This window comes from Belonocnema kinseyi, chromosome 7, assembly GCF_010883055.1.
Source record: "Belonocnema kinseyi isolate 2016_QV_RU_SX_M_011 chromosome 7, B_treatae_v1, whole genome shotgun sequence".
Taxonomy (NCBI): Eukaryota; Metazoa; Arthropoda; class Insecta; order Hymenoptera; family Cynipidae; genus Belonocnema; species Belonocnema kinseyi.
Genome location: NC_046663.1, coordinates 119,886,862 through 119,896,239, shown reverse-complemented (window position 1 = coordinate 119,896,239; position 9,378 = coordinate 119,886,862).

The window sequence follows — 9,378 nt, the reverse complement described above, 5'->3', positions numbered from 1 at the left end:
ATTTTCGACTATATCGAGGTGCAGCCCTCTTCAACTTTTCACCGTTTCTATGGCAACCGCGTCCTCCTAGCACGTTAGCGGGCGACTCGAGGCTGGGGCGTAAAAGTTGTTGAATTCCAAACCAAAGTCCGAACGCGATTTTGTTTTATAAACTTCGAGACACTAATTATATGCAAAAAAAATTCTTTTCGTACCTTAGAATTTTAGTGAAATTTTTTAAATTATTTTTAGAAACTAAACTTAAAATTTAAATGAAATTAAGATAAATTAAAAAATTAAATAAAATTTAGTTCAATTTAAAATTTAAATAAAATTCAGCTACTAGGCAGTCGGATAAGTACCTGAAAATTCTAAGAGATGGCATTAGTATTCACTAATGTGAATACTCTTTTCGTCGAGCTTGATCCTTCAAATGACGCCTGTCAAAACTTCAACCATTTATGTTTACGCATTTACAAGTTACAGCGCTGAGAAGCGACTAACCTCCGAGTTTTTTTTAATATGGAAAAATCTGAGTTTCGAGTTTTGATCAAACACTACTATCTTCACAAGAAAACGATATCCGAGACCAAGGCCAAGCTGGATAAGTATTACCCGGACTCTGCACCGCCGATTGGAACGATTCATAAGTGGTTTAACGAGTTTCGTTGTGGCCGTACGAGCACAGTTGATGCTGAACGATCTGGGCACCCAAAAGAGGTCACTACACCAGAAAATGTCGAAAAAATCCATGATATGATGTTGAATGATCCCAAAGTGAAATTGAAAGAGGTAGCTAATGCTGTAGACATATCATTGGAACATGTGGGCAATATCGTGCATTCAGTTTTGGGCATGAAGAAGCTCTGCGTGCGATGGGTGCCGCGTTTGCTCACAGTGGACTAAAAACGATTTCGTGTGACAACTTCCCAGAAAAATTTGGCATTATTTTCGCGTAAGCCGACCGAGTTTTTGCGCCGATGCATAACCATGGATGAAACCTTGATCCACTACTACACTCCTTAGTCAACGCAACAGGCAAAACAGTGGGTTCCACCGGGCCAAAGTGCTCCGAAGCGTCCAAAAACGCAACAATGGGTCGGAAAGGTTATGGCCTCCGTATTTTGGATGCAGATGGCATAATATTCGTGGACTATCTTGAAAATGGTAAAACCATAACCGGAGCATACTATTCATCATTATTGGACCGATTGAAAATCGAAATCGCCGAAAAACGACCGCATTTGAAGAAGAAAATACCGCTTTATCATCACGACAATGCGCCTGTTCATTCATGCTTAGTTGCACAAGCAAAATTGCATGAAATCGGCTTCGAATTGGTTCATCAGCCACCGTATTCACCAGACCTGACCCCCAGCGACTATTACTTGTTCCCTAACCTGAAGAGATGGCTCACCGGTAAGCGCTTTTACTCAAATGAGGAGCACACAGCTGAAACTGAGACGTATTTTGGAGACCTTCCGATCGAGTACTTTTCGGACGGTATCAAAAAGTTAGAAAATCGTTGGACTCGCTGTATCGACCTAGAAGGAGAGTATGTTGAAAAATAAAACCGACTTTGGCCAAAAAAACGTCTCCGTGTTTCATTTTTCAGGGACTTATCAGATTGCCTAGTAAATTCAACATTTAAATGAAATTTAGGTGAATTTAAGAATTAAATAAAGTTTAGTTAAATTAAATTAATTTCTCGTCTAGTTTCTTTTCAAAGAAAAATTTTGTTGATACTAAGTAAATAAGTTTTAAAACAATTCTATTCGTATTGTTGTGCAATTTAAAAAATTATTTTGTAAAACTAAATTTAAAGATTGAATACGATTTAGATCATTTCAAAAAGTGAATACATTTTAGTTAAATTTAAAATTTAAATAAAATTTAGTTGAACTTAAGTAAATTTCGGTTAAAATTGTAAATGTTGAATGGTGTTTAATGGTTTTAAATTTAAGTACAATCTAGTTAAATAAAAATGAAACAGTCGTTAAATTTTAAATTTGATTGAATTGAATACAGATATATGTGGGTTGTTTCTTGGCATCAACAATGAAGAGCATTCAAATAAGCTGCAGAAATTTAAAAAAATTCCCTTATTTTTATAATAATTAGTTAAATTCAACAAAAAAAACTCTTTTAGAAGCGTAAAAATAAAAAAAATAATTATTACAAAAAGCTAGTTTATAAACTTAAAATTCAAAATCTCATTATTTGTAAAATTTCGAATATTCTTAGGGTATAACCTAACTTCAAACTTCGTGAAAAATTGAAATAAATGTAAAGCCTTCGAAATCGAAAACTTTTCATAATGAGAGGAATTTTAAATTAAAAGGTTTTAATATATTTTCAATTTAAAACATTCAAATTGAGTAATTTTATAAACAGAAATGTCAAGAATTGTATTATTTGAAATTTTTTTCATAGAGTTGATAAATTAAAAATGCAAGCATTAATATTTGTTAAATTTTGAATATGCCTCAAGTATAACCTGTTAAATTCAAATTATTTAATTTTTAAAGTTTTGAATTGAAAATTGAAATGCAGAATTCTAAATGTTTCCATTCCTTACAATCTTTCCGCTTATATCTATATTTTTTCAATCTTATCCTTTCTATATATACAATTATTTACAACTATTTACATTAGTCTTATATCTAATTTCTTATTTCTATTTCCACCTCCCTATCCATTCTTTCTTCCTCCCCCTCCTGTTCTAAACCTCATTATCTTTGCCTTTTCTACATTTACATTTAGCATTTTCCCATCTAAGTATTTCTCTAATCCTGTAATCAATCCCGCCATTCCTTCTTCATCCTCTGCTACCAACACTATGTCGTCTGCGCATGTCTGTGTATATGTCTTTCCTTTGCCTATCCTAACACCTCCCCAACCTTTTCTCCTCATTTTTTCTTCCAAGTCTGATATTGATATATCAAATAAAAGTGAGCTCAGAGGACATCCTTGCCTCACACCTCTCACCAACCAAAATCTGTCTCCTACTTGCTCTCCTACCTCTACCCTGCTTTTTGTCTCTCTAGAAATTTCTAATACTCTCTTTATTAATCCCTCTCTTATCACCTTTTTTACCATAACTTTTTCTATTTCGACACGGTCTAATGAGTCAAACGCCGCCTTTAAGTCCACGAACATTGCTATCATTGCCTCTTTTTCCCTTTTAATTCTTTTATTTGCTAGATGGTTCAGAACATAGATGTTGTCCATTACCCCCATTCCCTTTCTAAACCCTGTCTGATTCGGTGACTCGATCTTTTTTTCTTCAACTTCTATCTTCAATCTCTCCGACAAAATAGTTACATATACTTTATACAGTGTTGGCATCAACGTTACCCCCCTATAACCTTTAACCTCCTCTTCTTTTCCTTTCTTTACTATTGGTATAACAACTCCTTCTTTCCATAATTCTGGCCACCCCTCTTCTCTCCATACTCTATTACATATTATCCATGCCCATTCATCTAGTTCCTCCCCTCCATATTTCCATACTTTATTTGGAAACTCATCTATACCAGGTGTCTTTCCATCCTTCATTATTCCTAAAACCTTAACTATTTCTTCCCTTGATATGTCCTCTTCCTTATCTCTTTCTCCACCATATTTTCATCCCTTTACAACTTTTTTCTTTACTCCTGCTAGCAAAACCAAATAATATTTCTTCCCTTCTACCATTTCAATATCTTGGATTAATCTTTTTCTTCCTCCATTTACTACTTTCCATACCTCTTCTTCCGTCCTAGCCTTCACCGCCTCTTCCTTAAACCTTTCATTCTCTTCCTCTTTCTTTGGATAACACAACTCAGTATACTCTTTCCTTTTTTTCTATATTCTTTCCTATTACTTTTTTTCTCCACGTTCTTAATTCCTTTCTGACCTCCTTTTTTCTCTTAATCGTCCTCATCCCATCCACTTCTATTCTTCCCCTTTACTAACTTCATTTTTGTTTGGGCACTCTAATCCTATTTTTATTTCTCCAGTCATTTTTCCTCCTCCTCGTCCACATTTCCCTCTCCCATTTTGATATTTCTGACCTTTTCTCTAAACTGTTTTTTTTCTTCCCTTGACCAATCCCTTTTTCCCACAATTTTTACATTTGCTCCCCTTTTCATTCATATTGCTCTTGCTTATTTGTCCCTCTAATGTCACTATTAAGGGAAAGTGATACGAATCAATATAATAACTTATCTCTAGTTTCTTAACCTTCTCTCTTACCTCATCATCCACCATCACATAATCAATTACCGTTCCCCTTTCACCTTCTGAGCGTGTATATTATCCTTTCTCATCTCCTTCTATATTTCCGTTTAAGATATACCATTATAACTTCTCCAAGCTCTTCAACAACTTTTTTCCTGCCCAATTAGTACTTTATTTTTGAATTTTCTTCCTTTCTCTTCTCCCCATTCCCTTTTTCATCTGCCTCTTATTCGCATATTGAAATCTCCACCTATTATCAGCCTAATCTCTTCTTTATTTTCTTCAACCATTCCTTTCATTTCCTCCGCTTCCTCCTGCATATGACCGTTCACATAAACCCCACTACCTTCCACTTCTCTTCTCCCATCATTACCACTTCTACTATTAATCCTTCTTTTTGTTCTTTCCTGTCTTTCTTATCTTTCCCTGTTATACATTCATTCCTTACTCCTATCAACATTCCTTTTATTGCTCTGCCCTCTTTATTCTTCCTCTTTGCATTTTTCACTTGCCATTTGTAACCTCTTGGTAATCTTTACCTTAATCTTCCCCATCCCTTTTCATCTAGCCACGTCTCTATAATAACGACTACATTCCATTGTGTCAAATGTCTCATAAACTCCCTATCCTGTTCCTTCCTCTCCTAGTTTCCCTGCACCTCATTTCTTACTATCTGTTCCCTTTCTTCATCCCAATCCCACCACACCCCGTCTATCTGTATTCTCCCAAACTTAAGCCATGTTCACTTTCCCTTTTTTCTTTCTTCTTCCACTATTTTCCTCAATTTATATTGCATCTTCCTTTCTACCCATATCAAATCATCCTCTATTCTCTCTGGACTTCCATATAATAACCTTTTCTTTGTCATCACCTCCCTCTCATGTTCCCATTTCTTTAATTTCACCAGTACCATTATCTCCCCTCTTCGCACTTTCCTTCCTACATTTTGCATTTCCTCTATCTCTACCTTAGCACCAATCCTTTTTAGTAGTTCGTCCACCCCTCCCTTCAGCTCTTTCCACTCTAATCTTATACCCTTTATCACTATATTTAATTTTCTTTTTTCTCTCTCTTTCCTTTCTATTCTTTGTCCTATTTTTCTCAGACTTTCCATCTCCTTATACCCACTTTCTCCCCACCAAAATCCCGGTTCGAGCTTTCAAGTTTCTTCATCCTACATTGCATCTCCTCTACCTTTTTATTATCATCTTCTTCCTGCTTTTCTGGCTTTTGTTCTGATGACTGCATTCTCTTTTCTAACTTTTCCCTGATCTCTTCCTATTTTTTTATTTCCTTCTGAACTTCAACCATTTCCCGCCTAATTTCCTTCTTTAATTCCTCTCCCTTTTTTCCTGTTTTACTTCATAAATCCCCATTAACTCTATCATCACTGCGAATTTCCTTTAGTCTTTCCTCCTTCACCGTAACCTTACTTTCATCCCCGCTTCCGTCAGCCCCCTTACTTTTGTCACCTTTCCCTATCAAACTCTTCTTTTGCGGCTGCGGTTTAAGCATCTTTTGATATTTCACGTTCGCCCCGATATCTTCCTTCTCTTCATTGTTTTCCTAGCCATGAATAGCCATGACTAGCCATGAATCAAATTCAAACTCTCCCGTCTTCCATGCTTTTCTGCCTCTTTCTACCGTCGCGGTCTGGTATCTGTCTCGCCTTTTGGCGTCGCTTCCCAACCCTGCTACTACCAACCCGATCAACACAGTCCTCTCACCCTGTCACAAATCTCCAAACAAACTTCCACACAAATCTGTCTCGATCCTCCAAAATATCTACCTCCCCTTTCCAATTTCACAATCCCTCAATTAATCTCTCACATCTACACCCTTCTACACATTTCCACAAACCATTAATTTAAGCCTAATCAAGTTAGAAGGCTTACAGTTGTAAATTTTACGATATTAAACCCTTATGTTCAAAACCAAATTAAATTTCAATGTTAAAATTTTTAGTTGTTAAAAATTTCATTCTTAAATTCAGAATTTTTTTAATTCTTTACATTTTTTATTTTTTACTTTCAAATCTTTTTTCAAATTTGAATCATCGAGAAAAAAATAGTACATTTTAGTAGACACGACTTTTTTCTACGTAAAAAAATTAATTTAGGAAATACCCCGTGCGTCAAGGTAAGCAATCCGTCGAGAGGGAAAAACGGGTTAAGCCAAATCTGCTGTTTGCGTGAAGAAACTCACTATCTTCGTTTTGACTAGGCGTAAATAATTTTAAAATACCTTTCTTTTTATTTTAATAGACACAATATTGAAATGGAAGTTTCAATATTGTCAGAAATAAATATTTACTTTAACTTCAAATACCTAAATGACAGTTTTGACTTGTCATATTCAATTGTAATTTTTATATTATGTCTAATTGTCTACTGTGTTATGAATTGCAGTTAGAAGAAAGCTGTGAAAAATACAATAGAGTGGAATTAAACTTCGGTTTTCAATAAAGATCTTTGAAAAGGAGTATACAATTATTGAAAAAATTAGTCTAACAAAAAAGTGCCAGATCATGTATTTGTTGGTTCGATTCATAATTTTATGAAATATGAAGTATTTAAATTATTAGAAAATAAATTTAGTTACGAATAAATTTAAAAAAGCAAGTTTTTTATTAAAGGAAATAATTTAAAATAATTATTTCAGAAAAATCTAAAATTTTGAATGGAATTAAATATGTGAACAGTTCAACTCGTAAAATGCAAACAAAAGCTTAATCGACCAGCTGGAAAATATAGTTTTCTATACATGACCGGTGGAGAACATTTTTAAGTTTCAACTTATTTTTCTCAATAAATACAAGATAAAGAAATAAAGGAAATTATTAAATGAAACTAAATAAAAAACTAAGGAAACTTACATATTCATTACAAATAAAATAAAAACTGCGTCAAATTCTTTTAAAAAATATAGACTATTAAAGTACATAATAGTTCTGTGAATTTATAGTATTTGATTTATATTATTTTTCATGTTTGGACTTTAAAAAATGTAATTAGCTGAGATATTATAACAAGAAAAATACGAAAATTATGGCATGTTTCAGTGTTAAATGCTAATAATAAAAAATTGAGCAAACTTACTTTTTTTTTAAAGTTAGATTTTTGGACCAGGGAACATGAGATTTTCTAAGATTGTGTTACTTCTTATTTCAATTTGAAAAAATGGTTCATATTTATTACATTTCAGAAGACATTTGTGTAGGTTCAACTAAAATTCTGGTTGATTTACCAGTTTTTTTAGTTTATTTAAATTTAAATAAAACTTAACTGTATCTACAGATTCACTTTTCTACTAATTTTCAAAAAAAATTACAATTTAAATAAAAAATCAACTTTTTAATTCAAATCAGTTATTACTATTTTATACTAACCTATTTGCTACATTATGGGCGCAATTTTGATTTAAACAAGTCTTTAGAGTTTTCTAATTCCTTCAAGACTTTTGCTACTCAATCAAAATTATTTTTTCATTCACTTATAAAGTAAAATTAGATTATTACCCTTTTGGATTTCAAATGCACTATGATTTCATGCGACCGAATATATGGTTGCCTGTCGCGCCTCTAGAAGTATGTGGAGGAATCAATCGGCACATATCGCGCCTCTACAAGTATGCGGCCGAACTTAAAGCAATATATATGCAACACCATAAACTTGCCTGCCGCGCTAACTACTGTATGTGCAGTGATCCCAGATCTGAAATGAGACGTGGTCCAATACTATGACACGTCTATGTTCCTGTAAATATGGTAGGAGACGATATAAATGCCTGGGTTGCGCGCGCAACCCATTTCTCCTCTTCTGAAATTGAAAACTCGAAGGTGCACGATTGCCGGTCGGAACACTTCGACGGTTCTATTTATGTCTCTATCTGCTCTGAAATAAAATGAAGAGATTGGCATTTTAATATATTCAGATTTCGATGCTGGACTGTCGATTCTCATGATATATATATATATATATATATTGTTAATGATAATATTATAATTATGTTATATTATAATAGTCTTATTTAAATCTTGATCCGCAATTGAAAGAAATTAAAGAAATTGGTGATTTTGGAATTCATCTCGTTTGGATGAAAACTCAATTATTTGATTGAAAAATTAATTATTTTGTTGAAAATATAACTATTTTGTAAAAAAAGTCCTGTTTTCTATCAAAAGTTCAACTACTTTGTTAAAATTTGTATTCCTTTTATTTGAAGGTTCATCTCTATCGTTGAAAATACATTTTTGAAACTGACAATTTATTTATACCATTGTTGGTTATAAAATCATGTATTTTGTTAACAATTTGTCTTTCTTTGTAGAAATTAAATTGCTTTATGGAAAATTTATACTTTTCGATTAAAAATTACATTTTTCGTTTGAATTATCAACTGTTAATATTTTTTGGTTGCAAAGTCGTTTTGTTTTAAATGCAACTATATTGTTAAAAATTAAAATCATAATTTTTGGGTGGAAAATTCAATTATTCACTTAAAGTTAAACTACTTATTAAAAAAATTAACTTTTTCTTATTAAGGATCCATAATTATAGTTGAAAATTCAACTATTTGGTTCAAAGTTTAACTCTTTGATTGAAAACTCATACTTATTCGCTTAAGAAATCAACTTTTTGTAGATAATTCGTCTTTTTGATTTCAAATTAAATAATTTCGTTTAAAATTCATGTAATTTATTTGAAATTTTGTCTTTTTTGTAAATCATTAATTTTCTTGGTCAAAAATTCACCTTTTCCCTTGAAAATTTAACAATTTCGTTGAAAATTCGTTTTTCTTTCCTTGTTCAATTCAATATTTTATCACAGCTTTTATCTGGAAATTTAACTATTCCATTTTTGGTTAAACTTTATCCTGTGAATTGTATGAGTTAAAACACCAATTATTTGTTAGAAAATTAATTTATTTGTTTTCGATTATGACTTGAAATATTATTTCAGTCTAAAAAAACTTTATTTTTAACCCATGCAAATTGAAATTTTTTAATTGAAAAAAGAAAATTTCGTTAATTATCAGCAATATTTGACCGTTCATTTAAAAAAAAAAAAAAAAATTTTTTTAATCGAAAAAATAAATTTTCAATAAAGTTGTTAAATTCTCAACCAAAAACATGAATTTTCGACCAAGAAAATTAATGATCTACAAAAAAGACAAATT